Here is a 19,860-nt window from a genome sequence, read left to right on the forward strand (position 1 = left end):
AAGCAAGCAAACAAGACTCAGATTATGTTGCAAGTAGATAATTAAAAGCAAATACAGGATTTAAAAAATGAAATATACATGTCAGTTTCCATAATGGTATCCAAGTAACTGGCAATATCAAGTATAAATATAACAAACTCCGATCTTCTTATCTATACAGTAAGTCCCCTACATATAAACCTTCAAGTTCCGAACTTCGAAAGATGCAAATGTGCATTCCCATGTCCAATTATGTAAGTTAGTTCACATATTGTGTGGCACATATTGTCACATGTGTGCATCATCTACAAGTGGTTGTGCTTTTGTGTACTTTACAGTACAATACTGTATACAGTACAGTAGTGCAGTATCTTTATTTCAAGCCCAGGATGTCCAGAAGCAAGCGTAAAAGCAGTGGTGATGAGAAAAAAGCTGTGGCCCAGAGAAAGGATGAAGAGAGACAAGAGGAAGAAGAAGTAACTGAAGAACCAAAGAGATTCACGATGCAGGAAATGGCAAGGGAATTTTCTTCATTTGAGGAGGCACTGTTAGTTTTTGAGGAAGAGGACCCGAATGTAGAACGGTACACGAAGTTTGCAGCAGCCGTTCAGAATACAATCCGGTTCTTCCGTGTCATCTATGACGAGAAAAAAAGAACTATTATCCAGACATCACTGGATTGTGTTTTTCAAGAAGGTAGATAGAATTGAGTCCAGCAAGGAGCCAGAATCTGTGCCATCAACGTCAGGCGTGAGTGAAATGGCAGCTTGCCCTCCATCTCCTATTGCTGACGATCCTTCAGCTCTACCGACTCCCACCTACCTCCTCTCCCTCCTCCAGTCAGTAACTCTTCTTGACTGTTCACTCGATGCCAGTCCCTTATGCCAGCTATTGTACTGTACTACCGTACTTTTCAAGGTACTGTACTGTAAGATTAACAATGTTTTCTTTATTTTTTGTTTTTGTTTGTTTTTTATGTATTATTTTTGTGAAAAGTATTATAAACCTATTACTATAGCCGATAGTATATAGCCAATTGTGTTAGTTGGGTACTATAACTAACAGTACTATATGGCCGATTGTGTTAGTTGGGTACCTAGGCTAACTTTGTTGGACTTACAAACAAACTGGACTTACGAACGTGCTCTTGGAATGGAACTCGTTTGTATGTAGGGGACTTACTGTACTTTCAGATCCATTGTCTGAATTTGAATGTCTTCCTAGCTTTATTCCCCTATAATAGTGATTTGGGGCTGTGGAGAGAGGAGGAGAGTGTGAAACCACCTTGTAGGACCACATAGCTGAATATCTTAAGGGACTTTTCAGAGTTTCAGACATCTTCCTAGAAATTGTCATACTAGGATTTAATTTTATAGTTCATAGATGGTATGTATAGTATTAGATGTAGTATACACCTCAAATATTTTGCTCTAATAAACCCATGGAAAAGGTTGAGATCAATTTTTATAAGGTAATCTGCTATTTTATAGCATTTCTGTTACTTTTGAGGATTAGCCCCCTCCAAATCCTGTGTACTTCTTCTCCACAAACATCACAGGATGTGGGCACGTGCTGAGGGCAGAAGATATTATAACAGCCTTATCCCTCTGGGTACAATAGTTAGTTCATTTGGGTACATGATCTATATTAAGCCAATTATTCTTCCCTGAATTGACATTCAGGTGCTGTGAGAAAGAAGTACTTTCTTTCCATGGACTTTCTAAGCTAAGTGTATATGAATATGGTAATGTCAGTGGCCATTTTTGCCATCAGGCATAGATAGCGAATTTACAGATTGAAGTCAGACCACAGAGAGGAGCAAAGTGGAGAGATGGAGAATGACAGAGAGCCCTGAAATAATAACACCAGCCTGTAGTCCTAATCGTGTCTGAAGAAGCGACTTCTACCACTGAGTTTATAGTTAACAGAATTCATCAGTCCCCCATTGGAGTTGGGTTATGTGTCCCTTGCAGTCAAAAGAATTGTGACAGGGCTTCCCTGGGGGCGCAGTGGTTGAGAGTACGCCTGCCGATGCAGGGGACAAGTGTTCGTGCCCCAGTCCGGGAAGATCCCACAGGCCGCAGAGCGGCGGGGCCTGTGAGCCATGGCCGCTGAGCCTGCGCATCTGGAGCCTGTGCTCCGCAATGGGAGAGACCGTAACAGTGAGAGGCCCGCGTACCACAAAAAAAAAAAAAAAAAAAAGAATTGTGACAAATGCTGCTGTGCTACACACACAAACCCTTTTCTTCAGTTGGGTTTGCTTACTGTTGTCTGAATATGTACATGCATTCTTTGCTTATGTGGTGACCTTACTGGTCCCTCAAATTTATTGGAAAACCCCACAGGCTATTTATCTAGATTCTATTAATTCTTTTTTTAATATTTATTTGTTTATTTATTTATATTTTTGGCTGTGTCGTGTCTTAGTTGCAGTGCACGGGCTCTTTGTTGCAGCGTGTGGGCTTCTGTCTAGTTCAGCTGAGCAGTTGTGGCACATGGGCTTAGTTGTCCCACAGCATGTGGAATCTTAATTCCCTGACCAGGGATTGAACTGGTGTCTCCTGCATTGGAAGACGGATTCTTTACCACTGGACCACCAGGGAAGTCCCTAAATTCTATTAATTCTTTGTATCTAGGGTAAAGTCCTTTCTCCTCAGTCTTCATTGACAACCTACACAGCCTTCCTCTGAACTCTTTGCATTTATTTTTTGTGCCACTATATGGACATTTAATCCAATATTGCCTTATCATACTTCTTGAATTACAGTTTGTACTGTTATTTAATTTGTGTGTGTGCTTCACCAGTTAATTCATAAACTCATTGAGGAGACATATATCACATTTTTCTTTCTCAAAGTTCCCCATAATGATAGGCACATCATAAGAACTTGGCAAATATTTGTTGTCTGCTTGGCAGAATAAACTGGAACAATGCCATATAACAAATCTAAGCAGAGGCTTTGGGGTGAGAGCCAGAGCTATGAAATAATCAAGTCCTGCTTGGTATAATGATGCTATTTCATGTGTTTCTTGCTTGTCTTTTGGTAGGTATGTAGGGGCAAAGGATAAGAGCAAAGTTATGTCTACAGGAGAAAGAGGACATTAGAATATGAGATTAGTCTATGTTACTGAGAAGAAAATAATGCTTTGATGAGGCGCCAGTAAACTATACTCGTCTGTCACCTATTTTAATAAATAAAATTTATTGGAACACAGTGAAGAAACCATATCGCCTGTACAGACAAAAATGTTTACTGTTTGGCCCTTTAAAGAACAGTGGTTTGCTGACTCCTGGCTTAGATAAGTGTGCTTACTTCTCAACTGAAACGGAGAAAATCAGCCACAACAATTTATTGTGGGAAAATTGAATAGAAATTTATACATCTACCAACAGCCTTTGAGTAGCCTCCGTTTGCATCTCACCCTGACATGAAGCACTCAAGTTATAACATATAAAATGGCTCAAGGGGCTTCCCTGGTGGTGCAGTGGTTGAGAGTCCACTTGCCGATGCAGGGGACACAGGTTCGTGCCCCGGTCCAGGAAGATCCCACATGCCGTGGAGCGGCTGGGCCCGTGAGCCATGGCCGCTGAGCCTGCGCGTCTGGAGCCTGTGCTCCGCAACGGGAGAGGCCACAACACTGAGAGGCCCGCGTACCGCAAAAAAAAAAAAAAGGCTCAAGGAGGGGTCAGGACCACCTTCTTGTGTGGGGAAAGTTGGAGTTTGCACAGGATAGAAGTGAGAAACTAGACTGGAGAACAGGAAAAAGGGATTGGAAGAGATAAAGAGATGGCGGTACAAGCAAGAAACTAAAATACAGGCCAGTAAGCTACTTCTATCACGGCTAGATAAAGTTACAAGCGCTTATTTTTCTTTCCATATTGTTATTCTTTTTGAGATATACCTGATCCTTGAGTAAAAAATTTCATCTTTCCAGGGTGGTGGTCTGATATGTCTTGGGTCTGGGGAATATTTGGGAGGGAGAGGGTAAAAAAGAAAAGCTAATCTTACTCCTCTATCGTCATTTGATTCTGCTGACTGTGAAGAAGCAACCTACCCTGAGTTCTCCAGCTGCAAGGAACTGAATTCTGCCAACCTGGGAGAATTCTGAGCTTGAAGAGGACCCCAAGTGTCAGATGAGACATCAGCCCTGGCCACCTCCTTGATTGCAGCTTTGTGAGATCCTGAGCAGAGGACTTTCCTAAGCTGTGCCTGGATGATGGATGTAGTTTCAAAGTTTTTGATAATTTGTTATGCAGCAGTAGAACACTAATATGCCTCCCTGACTACACACTCTGTCCCCTGTCCCTGCTTTGTTTTCTTCCATTACCTATATCTGTTTTGAATTCTAAATAACTTGCTGTGCATGTGTTTTCATCATCAGTTTCTCCCCCTTAAGTGTAAGTGCTGGTATTTTGGTCTCATTTGTTTACTGCTCTGTCACCAGTATTTAGAAGAGAAACTGGAACATAATAAAAATATGTGTTTGTTCAATGAATGTTCTTCTGACTTCTTTATTCTTGCTTTCATTCAACTGACTTCCATATTTCCAAGTTTCCCAAAGCAAAAACTTTTATCTCTTCAACTTCTATCTTAAGAGGAACTTATCTCTCAGCAAAGGAGAAAAATATGGCAGTCAATTTCTCAAAGATGGAGGTTCACAAATAATCTCATTTCCCAAAGGACAGGACATAAGAATGAGATTGAGGTTAATTACAAGTGAGATCAGGTTAATTACTACCCATGCACAGGTTAATGAATGAGATCAGGTTAATTACTACCTATGCACAGAATAATTAATTTTTAAAGAATAAAGAATCAGAGTGAATAAACTCTACAGTTTCAATTTTTTAATGCTTTTCCCAGAATGAACGGTTAAATAATTTCATATACAAATGTGCAATGAATTGCTTATGCTTTTAGCAAGTTTAATGCATGAAGAAGTTAAGGACTGGTTTTCCTTTAGATATTCTAAGAGGCATATCTGGAAAATATCATGAGAATTGGTGTGTGAAGATATCAGTAACTAATCAAAGGTATTTACCTAAGATACATGATGTATGGATCTAAGATGGTGGGAGATGAAGGGAGATGAGGAAAGAGTAGGAATAGGTACAGTGTTAGGTACAGTTATGATCTGTGCTGAGGAACTCTTGCCCTGACTTCAGGTTTTTCTATCAGTGGGCCTATCAGATGAATGCATATTGGCAACAGGTGGTAAACATAATAAAGCAATTAGTGAGTGAATATTTTGGGGCCTGTTATTCAGTTTCATGGCTGGATGATTGATCTTGTTCAAGATGACAAAGCAATCCAGGGCTGTGCTAATTTTATATTAGGGTCATACAGGCCGTACTGTCCTCAGCCTAGGGCAACCTGGGGACTTATGCTTTAGAAGACCCACTTTGGCCCTCCTATGTCTGAATTCCTCAATACAATTAAAGACACTAGGAGGCTGAGAGGACATGCCTAACTGGAACCTTTACAAACTTGCACTCTACTGCCACCCCACCAATATCACACCATCAAAGCTGATATGGAAGGAAAAACAAACAAAAGAAGTCTAATATTGTTTAGTATTGACTGGACTGATCAGTCCTCAGTTAGATTTTATGAAATAATGGGAAAGCTTTGACCACTCAAATAATTTCAGCCAATAAACAGCTGAATCCAACATGAATCTAGAATGACATTTGAACTTGTGATCCTCCTAGTCCTGACTGAGGAGGGAGATGAGACAGCAATTAAGAAACTCTCATTTGGGAGCCCTCTTGCACTGTTGGTGGGAATGTAAATTGATACAGCCACTATGGAGAACAGTATGGAAGTTCCTTAAAAAACTACAAATAGAACTACCATATGACCCAGCAATCCCACTACTGGGCATATACCCTGAGAAAACCATAATTCAGAAAGAGTCATGTACCACAATGTTCACTGCAGCACTATTAACAATAGCCAGGACATGGAAGCAACCTAAGTGTCCATCGACAGATGAATGGATAAAGATGTGGCACATATATACAATGGAATATTACTCAGCCATAAAAAGAAACGAAATTGAGTTATTTGTAGTGAGGTGGATGGACTTAGAGTCTGTCCTACAGAGTAAAGTAAGTCAGAAAGAGAAAAACAAATACCGTATGCTAACACATATATATGGAATCTAAAAAAAAAACAGGTCATGAGGAACCTATGGGCAAGACGGGAAAAAAGACACAGACCTACTAGAGAATGGACTTGAGGATACAGGGAGGGGGAAGAGTAAGCTGTGACAAAGTGAGAGAGTGGCATGGACATATATACACTATCAAATGTAAAATAGATAGCTAGTGGGAAGCAGCCGCATAGCACAGGGAGATCAGCTCAGTGCTTTGTGACCACGTAGAGGGGTGGGATAGGGAGGGTGGGAGGGAGACGCAAGAGGGAAGAGATATGGGGATATATGTATATGTATAACTGATTCACTTCGTTATACAGCAGAAACTAACACACCATTGTAAAGCAATTATACTCCAATAAAGATGTTAAAAAATAAAATAAAATAAAAAACAACAAAAAAGAAACTCATTCACATGCTAGCAGCAAGAAATGTGGCACAAGCTGAGGTTTCATTTATTTTAAGAGGTGCCTTGGATCCAGGATGCTGCGTGATAATGTTTTTAATCTGACAAAATTGGTTAATTCTGCTATACCTTAACTCATAGAATTTATACCTGTCAAACTCTGATTGACTTGGGAGATCCAACATTGTACAATCATAGTATCCTATATTATAAAATCCAAATGACTACATTTTCTGTAACTCTAAGAACTTGTTAGGATATACATCACAGTGAATAATCTCTTATTTCTGTATGATGACATTGTGTTTTATAATACGCACACACACACACATACACACAGAGTGACCCTTATTTTCAAGCTTCTTTATGTGCTCAACAATACAATTAGGTCTGGACAAGTTGAAGATATAGTTTTGCTGATCTCAGTTAACATCCAGATGATGTCTTCTGAATTTCCTGCACAATAGTAATGAGAACAAATGCACAGAAAGAGTAATTAGAGAAACAGAGATTCAAACAGGGCTCTTCACCTCTGTTATTCTGCTTTTCATAGTAGAGTTTCCTGATTAGAAACCAAGGGGCAGCAAAAGAGCACTGGATAGTTGCCAAGGGAAGGGAAGAAAGGAGAAGGGAAGAGAAGTCGATAAATGAAAGAATGAGGTATGCAGACAGGAAAAGATGGTGCACTGCGGAGGTGCAATGAGACAGATTTTTTACTGTTATAAATTCATACGTGACTAACCCTATGCACTGGGATACAGGAATATATCTGTTTATTGCCATACATTCATTCAATAAATAATTACTGAGTAACTACTATGTGCTAGGCGCTATTACGTGTGTATTTCCACCATGGACCAAAGAGGAAAAGATGGTGCCCTCAAGGGTCTTATATCTGAGTGGGCGAATATAAAATGAATAGGGAAGCCAAATAGTAGGTTAAAGTGCTGTGGGCAAAAAAGGTAGAGGAGGGTAAGGAGGATCAGGATGACTAGGATCAGAGAAAGGATCAGGTTGCAGAGTATTAAATAAGGCAGTCAGGGCAGGGCAGGGCGCCTTAGGATGGCAATATTTAAACGAAGACTGTAGGAGGTGAGGAGGTTATCCAAGTAGCTCTCTGGGGCTGGGGAGGGGTTTTCCAGCAAAGGGAACAGCTAGAGCAAAGGCCTCTGTGGAGGAAGAGGAGGAGATCAGTTTTGAACATGCCAAGTTTGGCATGCTATTGGACATCCAAATAGAGATGGCAAAGCAGCAGGTGGATATATGAATCTGGAGTTTGGAGAGCAAGGTCTGGACTTGAGATAAGAATTTGGGAGCATTAGCAAAGAGAGGGTATATCAAACCGCAAGCCTGAATGAAATCACCGAGAGTGACTGTAGCTAAAGAAGTCTGAGGCTGTCCCAAAATGCTTTAAAATTAACAGGTTTGGGAGACTCTGGAAAACAAGCCAAGGAGACAGAGGAGAGGTTCACTAAGGGAAGGAGGAGGAGCACGGTTACTTTCTTCTCCCCATTTGTCAAAACTGGCTCATGTTGGTGAGTTTCAGACAGTACTTACTCTACCTAACAAAAGTCATCTCCTCCCCTGTGATAGGCAATAGAAACCATGGACTCCGGCCAAAAAAAAAGAAAAAAAAAAATCTTGCTCTCAAGAAGTGTACCAAAGAAAAGACATGTTTTAAATGTGCCTAGAAATTTAGAAACATCTTTTGATTATTATCCTAGGGATACTATCATCAGAGCTCTTTACCTGAAAAACGCATTTTACTTATTTTTAAAGCAGTAATCTAATTTCTAATACTTTTAGTAATAGCACGGCTCTGGCAGCTAATGTATTTTTTTTTATTTCTCAGATTCTAATGAAAAAAGGCATTTGTCATCTAAGGACTCTGTTAAATTAGCTAGAAATGAAGGCTGACCACTTCTTTTATGCTTGATAGAAACGTGCACATAAAATTAGTAGTAACTCAATTTCATCTATTGGTAAAGGTGGCTAATAATTTGTATTTACATGTCTTTTAAATGGAAAAGGCCAAGGTGTGTATAAATGCAAAACCAGTCATTTTATTGTACCAAGTATCAAAAGCTTAGATTAATTACAGACAGAAGCTTTCAGCTCACTGCTAATAAGAGCTATTTCAAATGATTAGCATAAACTAGATAATGGAAATTATCTTGATTTACCATTGCTCAAAAGAGAAAATATTATCTCAAGTTTTCTTGATTTATTTGCCCAAATTTTAAAAAGCTCACAGATTGCTTCAGTTAAACAGTTTTTTTTTGTGTATGCAGGGTAATTTCTATACATATTTTTAGAAATCTACAGCAAATATCCCAAGGTACTATAGGATTATCCTTTTATCCTAGTTAATTAGACCAAATAAACATATCTACTCTTTGCTGTGAAGCAACTCATGATCAAATGTGTCTAGCAGGTTGAGTGTAGTTTGAAGTTAGTTTGGAAGAAAGCCTAGCAAAGATCAGAGAAGCTGACCTCATTAGACACAGTAATATGTTTTGAGAAATTTAATTTAGGTTTAACAGTTATTCTATGTATAAATGTCATAGGAACTCATAAGACTGTTTGTAATAAGCAATAACCAGAGGAGAATTAAGAATAAACTATAAAAAGATGTTCTTCATTAGATTTTCGAGCAAGAAAAATATTTGACCTGGCAGTCAACATAGTCAAACAGTTGTGAGTGACTGAGGAGTTGCTGAGAGATCCCTGATGATTGCTAGTGAATGATATTCTTGGTCAATTCTTGGTTCTGCATGTTCATTAACATTTGAGGAGTAATACCCATAGCCAAAAGCACTGGTAAATCTTTTCCAAGGTGTTTGTTGGCTCAAACTGTAGATGGCTTTGCTTAGGAGGCTTGTTCTCTGATATTTGTTGAAATACAAAGACAGCTATTTCATAGATAATTGTCCTGTGTTTATTTACATGACATGTTTCCATGTTTGGTTGCTATTGATGTGTTTACTGGCTCTGAGTTGATTTTTCATTCAGATTTTTAGCACTAAATAAAATACCAAAACAAAATAAGTAAAATAAGGGATGCTTTTAATTTTGGACTCTGACTAAACCAGTTTAAGAACAAAAAGTCTTGCTTTGTTTTTATCTATACATAGGAACAGGGCCAAGAGTAGGGTGAGGTGAATGGGGTACTTGCTCAGGTACAAGATTCAGGTTGGCTGGGCCAGAGAATGAAGGATCCTTCTCCTATGGAATCTGAATGTTACTCTATAGATGAGGAGTTAGCTAGGATGTTTGAAACAAAGTAGTGATGTGATCAAATCTTCCTTTCCCAAAACCTGCTCCTTCTCCAAAACTTATTGAAATAATAAATAAATAACAAGAGTAGGGAGTAGTAACAATGGTATGCCATGAATGTAATGTCAGTGGATTTCTAGTAGATAGAGGATGGATGAGACCAGATTAAAGAAGCCACCAAAGACTCTTAAACTTCCTAAGAAAGTAGTGAGGTGTTACAGCCTTTGCAGGAAATGAGGAAATGCTGGCCTTCTCCTTTAAGACTTCCTACTTTGGAGGGGTTAGAGTTTGTTGGTGCCAGTGATGAGAAGGGTCAAGACAGGGACCATTCCTTTAGGTTCCCCTAACCATAAGAATCACTTGAAGACAAACTCAGTCAAACAAGAGATACAGCTAAATAAAAACTCATCATCTATATCATGATAGGAAAGGAACTGATGTTTAGCCCTGAAACTATTTAAATAAACAAAGTATAAACAACTGTTGTGTGTTTACAAAATGAAACATACTTTTTGAAATTGATGATAACGCTTAAAATTAATCCCATACTGTTCTCCATAGTGGCTGTACCAATTCACATTCTCACCAGCAGTGCAAGAGTGTTCCCTTTTCTCCAAACCCTCTCCAGCATTTATTGTTTCTAGATTTTTTGATGATGGCCATTCTGACTGGTGTGAGATGATATCTCATTGTAGTTTTGATTTGCATTTCTCTAATGATTAATGATGTTGAGCATTCTCGGTGCTTTGTGACCGCCTGGAGGGGTGGGATAGGGAGGGTGGGAGGGAGGGAGACGCAAGAGGGAAGAGATATGGGGAACATATGTATATGTATAACTGATTCACTTTGTTCTAAAGCAGAAACTAACACACCATTGTAAAGCAATTATACTCCAATAAAGATGTAAAAAAATAATAATAATCCCAGATAATAATAAAAACATTCCAGATTATAAACAAAAAACAAAACAACACTAAAGAGAGGATATGGGTGTTAAGGAAGGTACAGATATGCTAATTATTTTGTCTATCATTGAAAGAGCAAATAAAGGCTGTTTTTCATTCTTGACATTAATGATTAGAGACTAGTGATTTGATTGTAAGACTTACAAGTAAAACAGCATGTTTACCTTCCAAGTTACTGGAGCTAAAAGATATCAAAGAATATGTGGACTATATAGCACAAGACTAAAAACAAACAAGAAAGGCAAGGAGGCAAAGCATAACATGACACTTAGGATATTACATGTAAATGGGAACACGCAATGAGATAGGATGGGGAAGAGGCAGTAATTAGCAAGTCCTGTATCAGACTTTCCCCAAATCCCAGATACTGTGTCAGGTGAAATGTATAATTTCCTTTAGGTTCATCTGTGGACACTCACTATTTTATGAAGGTAATTTGAAGGATGCTCTGAAAAATGATTTCCTTCTCATGATTCAGTTTCTGAGGCCCAAAAGTCTACCAACAGAATATACTCCCTCTTTCCTTTAGGTTAGAAGTTCTTTCTAGAAAGCCATTAGACATTTTCCAATTTCATCATAAATCAATCACCCAAATTATTATTTTTTTGCTTTCAAATATATTTTAGTGTTTTTATCCATTTATCAACTACCAATGCCTTAGCTGAAGCAGTTTATCGTAAAGTTTCTCAAGATTAAGTGCGAATAAGGTAACATTCTGGCATGGCTCAGATAAGTGTTGACAGCCAATATATTTGGAGTAATGATTTCCTTGCTGAAGTTTCCACTAGTATGAAATAAGAAAATAAGAAAATATAGTGAATTTCTAGAACAGTTAAATATACTTATTTGTTTCTGATGTAATGGATTATTTTTATTTTTTAAAATTTATCTTAACTTTTTATTTTATATTGGAGTATAGTTGATTAACAATGTTGGGTTAGTTTCAGGTGTACGACAAAGTGATTCAGTTATACATACACATGTATCTATTCTTTTTCAAATTCTTCTCCCATTTAGGTTATTACAGAATACAGAGCAGAGTTCCCTGTGCTATAAGTAGGTCCTTGTTGGTTATCTATTTTAAATATAGCAGTGTGTATATGTCAATTCCAGCCTCCCAATCTATCCCCACGCTTCCCCCTGGTAACCATAAGTTTGTTCTCTAAGTCTGTAAGTCTATTTCTGTTTTGTAAATAAGTTCATTTGTGTCATTATTTTTAGATTCTGCATATAAGCGGTATCATGTGATATTTGTCTTTCTCTGTCTGACTTACTTCATTTTGTATGATAATCTCTAGGTCCATTCATGTCACTACAAATGGCATTATTTCATTCTTTTTAATGGCTGAGTAATATTCCATTGCATATATGTACCACATCTTTATCCATTCAACTGTTGATGGACATTTAGGTTGCTTCCATGTCTTGGCTATTGTAAACAGTGCTGCAATGAATATTGGGGTGCATGTATCCTTTTGAACCATGGTTTTCTCCAGATATATACCCAGGAGTGGGATTGCTGGATTCCACTGGGTTTCAGTGTTAAAGATTCCTTTGTTTTAGGCAATGAATCACTATTGGGTAGCAATTTTTAAAGTGTCCATACTTGGCAAAATAGACTATTTCTATTAGTAACTCTGCTAGTTTACCTTTATTTCTTTTAATATTTTACTGTTAATTGAGGTCAGAGAGACTCCCACTCATTTTTTTACTTAAGCACCTGATATCTATTGAGGTCCTACTATGTGTCAAGCACTGGTCTCGGTCCTGGGAACACAGCAGAGAATAACAAAAGTGTTTACTCTCATGGATCTTAAATGCTGCTGAGGGTGGAGTCAAGCTACAAGCAAATAAATATATAATATATCGAATGGCCATAAGTTCAAAGAGAAAAGTGAAGCAGAGTAAGAACACAGTGAGTGGTGAGGTACCATATTAGATAAGGCATATTTGAGTTAGTATCTTAATGGTAAGAAAACATTCTAGAACATGTCTGCTTTGCATATTTGAGGAACGGTGAGGTGGTCTTTCAGGCTGGAACATAGTGAACTAGGAGGTGGTAAATGAGATGAGATTTAAGGAATAGTTCATATCTCTTAATACAATGCCTTGCATACAATGTAATTCAATAAATTTTTGTTTTCCTTCCATACTCTATACCTGTTTTCGTGTATTGATAGAAAACCCAAATTATAAGAACTTTGGACAGTCAGGAAAGAGGCAGTAGGATGACTGTGCTAATTAGGTTATATGACAGACATTTTCCACAATTTGAAGAAGTTAAATTTATAGTGCTAACATTTTGACAAAAATATATATAAAACTCATGATAAAATAAAAATAAGTAACTAAAAAATTATATTGGCTAAGATATATTGAAGATAGCAATACTTTGAATTTTTTCCAACTCTTTTTGAGTTTATCAGTTTGAATAAGTTGCTTCTGGGTAAAAGAGTAAAAGATACAATTAATAGTCATTTTGGTCTTGATAAGTCCATCCGGGCATACTTTACAGAAGTTGACAAATACATTGCTCTCTCGACTGTGTAACAAATTCCTTTGCAATTCAGGTCAATTCTTCTCTCTCAGTGATACTGAGGAGCACACATTGAGTGTCAGACAAGAGATCATCAAAAATAACTTTTGATGATGGATGAGTGTGACAGTTTACTAATATAATCAGAATGTGATTTTTACCATATAACTTGGAAGGAGTTCAAAGAATTGAGTGATACTGGAACACAAAACTCCTTCCATTTCTATTCATATAATTTCAAAGCAATTATGTCTATCAAAAATGTGTAATAGGCATGGAGTGTCTGTTACACCCTGTCTCGTCCTAGAAATAAGCAATATTTATCCATAGTGAACCAGTTGCAAAAAACAACTATACCCATTAGCTTATATTTTCAATAAAGTTTTACTTTTCTATATCTAATAATTATCAATGTGTAAGTCATACTGATTGTTTACTGATAATTGTAATAATAAATGAATTAAGAAGAAATATTTTAACACAGCTTTATGGTCTTAATAAATTTTAAAACAGCATTTTAATTTATATACATATTTTTGTGCCCCCAAAGCAAGATAGACTGATTAACAAAAGAATTTCAAATATAATAGATTGGATTAGGGTAAAATTCTATGGGGAAAAGTGGAATAGAAACAGAGTTTCAAGCAGAAAAGGAAGCAGTGTAAAATTTCTGCTTGTAAAGAAGAGCTAAGTCAAATATTTAATTAAAATGGACAATGATGTTTATCCTTTTGGACATATTTAGAAGAAAGACTATAACAATTTTATTTACATGTCAATATTTAAATATACCAGAAATTATATTGTTTGCAAGTATTTAAGCTTATGATAAAATATTATAGTTTTTAAGTTAAAAATGTGCAAAGAGTTACACAGTTTGCCAAAATTCTTTCTAGTAGTACAAAGGAAAAAAAGAAAGTTGGAGGTCATTGTCCTGTGATATTTCTTGATATAGCCCTTATATGTAAACACTTTCCAATTCTCTCCTGTCTCCCTTGCAGTAAAGGAGCTGAAATAAAATCGAATCCTAAGGAAACTCCAGCAGTTATAATAAAACTAAAAAGGATTTCCATTTCCTATCATTGACAATGAAGTCAAGCAAGCTATGTGCTCTTGAAATCCTCGCATTCTCTAAGTTGAAACAATGTTCTGAGGCTAAAGCTGAATAATATCAATTTTCTCACTTTTTAGAAAAAAATATCTTAATCAGTAGACTTTTTCTATTTTTTTTCCCTCTTAAAATTTTATTAAAACCTTTGGTGAGGGCCTCCCTGGTGGCGCAGTGGTTGAGAGTCCGCCTGCCGATGCAGGGGACACGAGTTCGTGCCCCCGTCCGGGAGGATCCCACGTGCCGCGGAGCGGCTGGGCCCGTGAGCCATGGCCGCTGGGCCTGCGCGTCCGGAGCCTGCGCGTCCGGAGCCTGTGCTCCGCAGCGGGAGAGGCCACAACAGTGAGAGGCCCGCGTACCGCAAAAAAAAAAAAAAACCTTTGGTGACAGCTGGTTTTAGTCTATTAGTGACGTTTAGCTATTGAATTACCTAACTTAGTATTATTTATTATACTATATAATAATATATAATTTTATTATTTATTTCTTATAGTATATAATATATATGTATATAATTTATTATTTATATATTTATTATTATTATAAGTAGAAAATAAATATAGGAAAACTTGGAAACAGTTCATCATATTTTATTTATTAATTCATTTTTCTTTTCAAAGATTTTATACCAATTTTTACTTTATATTGTGTGTGTGTATAATTTTTTTGGCTAAGAAAGTAGTTTTTTTTTTTTTTTTTTTTTTTTTTTTTTTTTGCGGTACGCGGGCCTCTCACTTTTGTGGCCTCTCCCGTTGCGGAGCACAGGCTCCGGATGCGCAGGCTCAGCGGCCATGGCTCACGGGCCCAGCCGCTCCGCGGCATGTGGGATCTTCCCAGACCGGGGCACGAACCCGCGTCCCCTGCATCGGCAGGCGAACTTCCAACCACTGCGCCACCAGAGAAGCCCAGAAAGTAGTTTTTAATTTGTTTAAGTGAATTAAATGTCAAGATTTCAAAGTGTGGTACAAAGATCATGGTGTTCTGAAACGATCTCCATGAATTCTCTACCATCTGAACAAATCTGAGAACCATTAAGATGGATCATTGTTTGTGAATTATTAAACAATCTAAAGAAACCAGCTAGTTTTATTTAGGGTGTCAAAATGACTAAAGTTTTGTCCATATGCACAATACATTTAGTTTAGAACAATACACATTTCTTTATAAAATTATTATACACATGGAATTTCTCCAGGAGGACTTAATCTCCAAACATGATTCTTATTTTCTTAAATAATTATAAAGACAACTCAAGATGAAATTCTGGATTTTCAAGGACCTCATTAAGTAGTGTTGTATAGAATAAAGTTTCCTGTAATAATGAAGAATTATTAAACATAATTTCCTCTCACTAGTAAAAAACCAGAACTATATTACTTTATGTCCCCCCAGCATGTGCTGTTTTAGTTCTGCCTGTGAATCAATAGTTTTGTTTAAAACTTCATGTCCATTGACAGGTGTTCCTGACAAGCTAGTTTTTTGCATTAGCCTCTTCCAGGAAGCATCTCCTTTTCTACTACATTATCATATCTTTAGAGTTGACTCGGTGTATTAACTGTATATAGCTTTATAATGAAGATGAGGAGATTTGAAATCACTTAAGAAAAAGCCTGCTTATGGAATTTATGGAAACATCCCGTGTTCCAATTTTCACTTTCTCATGAATTCTGAGTGAAATGTCTTCTTATTTGAGTTACAGATGCAGTTCTTTTTTTTTTTTTTTTATTAAACAATGTGTCAGGTCAGAGATGGATTTCAATGAATCTTACATTTCTTCTCAGCTTTCATTAATGTCCAAGTTGTACATTTAAGAATTTTTTTTTAGGTGTAACACACATTTGATGGCTCAATCTTAATAGTCTGCATCTGTCACCATTGATTAGGTTTACTTGTTCTTGAACTATATAAATGTTATCATGCAGTATGTCATCTTTGTGTCTGTTTTCTTTCACCCCACATAATGGCTGTACAGAGTATAGTTCATCTCTTTAAAGGCAAACATGAGGCTAGTAAATGAGAGAAGATTAAAAAGATGTTTTTTTTTTCCTAATTGGAAAGAAGGTAATCCCCCAGACAAGATTCTGGAGATCTGTCAAGGCCTGCCTCTGGAGGAGTTCGTCTTAGGGTGTGGCAGATTGTGCTGGCTCCCCAGCTTCTGGGCACAGGGCAGGATGGCGCTGCCTGCCCCCTTGTGGTTACGCGGGGCCACTGACTAGTTTTGGAAAATGTGTGTCATGTACAGAAATGACACGTGTCACTTTTGAGGGGGAACATTTAGTTGCTGCTGCCTGACTCTCCAGAGCTTCTCTCTCTGTCTGCCAGGGTAACGGACATGTTCCAGACAGGGGATGCTTCATTAGCCTGGGTCTTTAATGAGGATGGTGCAGAGCAAAACCACCAGCTGGTGGACATTCATGTGAGAAAGAAAGAAACGTTTGTTGGTTTAGGCTGCTGGAGTTTGGTGGTTCTTTGTTACCAAAGCATAACGTTCTATGCTGACAGATTCCAAAGGTGAGAAGGAAAAGTTGGGTAAGACCTCAGCTTATATTCCTGGCTGATAAAAGTTTCAGACATGGTATTGGGACTTACGAACAACCCCTGAAGGGGTCCATGTCTCTTCCGTTGCTTTGTGTACAGTTCCTTAACAGACAGCTGTTTAGCAACCACTTTATTCAAAGCTCAGTGACATTCTTGGGCTGGTTCTTTTATCAGCACCACTCTCTGATACTCTCCTCTGACTTGCCCTAAAAAAATAATCCCCCAAGAGGAGAGGTTGAGATGACAGTTTGGGGAACACTTGCTGGTGGACTGATTCACATTCTCTAAGTTCCCTCAATGAACTGTCCTCACTTTTCTCCAGGATGCCATAGCCAGGCTGGTCTCCACATATTACTCTCTAACTGTGTAACACTGGTATTTTCCAAGTGATTGCATGTTATAGATTTTTGAGTCTTATTACTGATGAGGATAATTGCTCCTGCCTTTCCATGAATTAATTAAATAATTTGTTCACGGACATTTACTGAATGCCCTGTGCCAGGGACTGAGCCAGGGATTGTGGATTCACCCATGAATAAATTACAGACTGTGTTCTAAAGGATCTCACTTTCTGGGAAGTAAGGTCAGAAGGTAATAAAAAGACAGCGGAATGTGATAAGGACAATAAAGGCCATTTGCAGAGGAAGTGATTAATTATATTGTTGTTAACTGTGGTAGTGTGGAGGTCAGGATAAACATCACAGAGTTGGTGGTTTTTTTTAACTAAATCTCAAAGTTATGAACAGTTTTGTCAGGAAAACAAGCATAAATAAGCATTAAATTTGACACAAGCCTCAATATTGGCAATATAGCACAACTCAATATCTCAAAATTTTCAAATTATCAAAATTGAGTAAGATATAGACTAAATATTTCTCAAGGAAGACATTCTTAAGAACCTCTAGTTTTGTCTTGAATTACTTTTATTGTAATAATGCTAACATATATTTAAAATTTAGAATAAACTACTTATAGTCCTTTTACTGCTTCAAAATCAAAGCAAATTAAAAGCTTGTCATCCTTTAATAAAAAGTTTTAAAAATTCGAGACAAATTTGGGGGTTCTATGTGAGTTCATTAAGTTGCGAGAAATAATCATATTACATAGTCTGGTTAAGTTTAAAGTTGTTTTCACTAAAAATGTTTACCAAAATACCCAGATTAATCAAAGGAAACTCCCAAACTAATAACATTCAAATTGATATGATATAACAAACACTTTAATTGCTAAAGTTCAGTTCAATGGTACAAAAATGTGCTTGGATATTTTCTACGTCACTTGTGGTTAACTTGATTTCTTAAGTTTTGTTTATGGTGAACCACTTTGTAAGTCATTGTCATTAACACTGCTGATACCTTTTTCTTTTAAACAGTAAACTGTTTCAAAATTACTTTTACATTATTTTAGCAACCCAATCATTCTAATGGCTGTGTTCCAAATTATAATACTGAAAAGGGTTTAACAATCTATTAACAAAATATTCTCCATATTCTTATTACTACACTTAATGCTAATGAATGGTTTGCAAGTTGGTATCTATACAGATAGAATCAGTATAGTGTATCTAGTCTTAATATGTATACGGATTCAGTACCATAAAATCAGCCTTTTTGAATAGAGCTTGCTTATGTTCCTCTGTGTCCTCTCATCACTCAATTCTCCTTTGCTGAATTCTACTCATCGCTGTTTGAAATATTCTGAAAACATTGTTTTCACATTTGTCATTTCATTTATAAAATACCCCTTAACACATCAAGGTCACCTCTGCTTTTTACCCACTAACCTGACATAATTAAGATAACACATTATTCTGCTGAATTTGTTGATTCATCACAGCAATCAAAGTCTAAAATTATTAAATCCTAAGCAAAACTTGTACTCAATGAAAATGTCTTTTAATTATAAATTATCACTACAAGAGAGAAGTGTAGCATTTATAACTGGGAACATGTTTCAATATAAGTGCAAGGTCAGCCATGGAGTGTTTATTGTCATTTTCACGTTAGGACAATGTCTACTATTGAAAGACTTCTTGGGGCTAAAATTCCAATCATATAAATTAGTATTTGGTCACACTGGTAGCTTTGTCCCTTTGTCTTTCATTGCTAAGCAACCAGAGAAAGGGGTCAGGTAACCTTAAGAGTATGGTGTAAATCTGCCTGATTTTGTTTTATTTTAATTATGCTAGGAAATTACATATGTGAACAAAATAATTATGGTTACAAATTAATTAGCATATCACATATGCCAGAACATTTACGTACATTATTTTATTTAACTCTCACTTTACTTATGATGGTCAAATCCCACATTGACATCTTACTAGGTATTTTTATGTTCAAAAGTATTTAACAAGGCTTAGGAGTCCTGGCTGACCAATGTAGAGGATGCTATAGTGTACCACCAAGTTTCCCTTTTAGGACTGAGGCACTTCTCTAATATTCATTGAATCAGATGTGGGGCAATTCTGAAGAGCCTTCACAGCTCCAGAACTCCCCAGTGAATCCAGTGACTACATCTATTTTAATTGCAACACAGTTCTACTTCTTTCTTAAACTAGTGCTTCTCAACTGAGGGTGATTATGCCCCACCCCTTGACCAGTGGGCATTTGGCAAAGTTTGGAGACATTTCTGATTGTTACAGTTGGGGGAAAGTTTTGCTACTGGCATCTAGTAGGTAAAGGCCAGGAATACTGCTAAACTCCCTATAATCCACAGGACATTCCCCCACGTAAAGGATTATTTTGTCCAAATATGAATAATGCTGAAGTTGAGAAATCCTGGCTGAAATCCACAGGTTTTGTTCCTATTAGCCTTTTTTGATAAACCTTTTGCCCTCAATTCTCAGAGTCTCAGAATCTTATAATCAGATATAAGCCAACTTATATCTGAG

At 37.1% G+C, this 19,860-nt stretch overlaps 1 protein-coding gene across 7 annotated transcripts in view; it reads left to right on the plus strand.

Annotated features, from left to right (window-relative positions):
• Positions 1-19,860, plus strand: part of FBXO4 (F-box protein 4) — a 406,375-nt gene that overhangs the window by 99,356 nt on the left and 287,159 nt on the right. The window contains exon 9 of one of the 7 annotated variants that reach the window (XR_010941943.1): positions 4,025-4,476. The exons of the other annotated variants lie outside the window; for them this stretch is intronic. The gene's annotated coding sequence lies outside the window, so the exon portion shown is untranslated. Of the gene's footprint in view, positions 1-4,024; positions 4,477-19,860 lie in introns of those variants that run through there. 7 annotated transcript variants of the gene reach the window in all.

This window comes from Pseudorca crassidens, chromosome 3 (genome assembly GCF_039906515.1).
Source record: "Pseudorca crassidens isolate mPseCra1 chromosome 3, mPseCra1.hap1, whole genome shotgun sequence".
NCBI lineage: Eukaryota > Metazoa > Chordata > Mammalia > Artiodactyla > Delphinidae > Pseudorca > Pseudorca crassidens.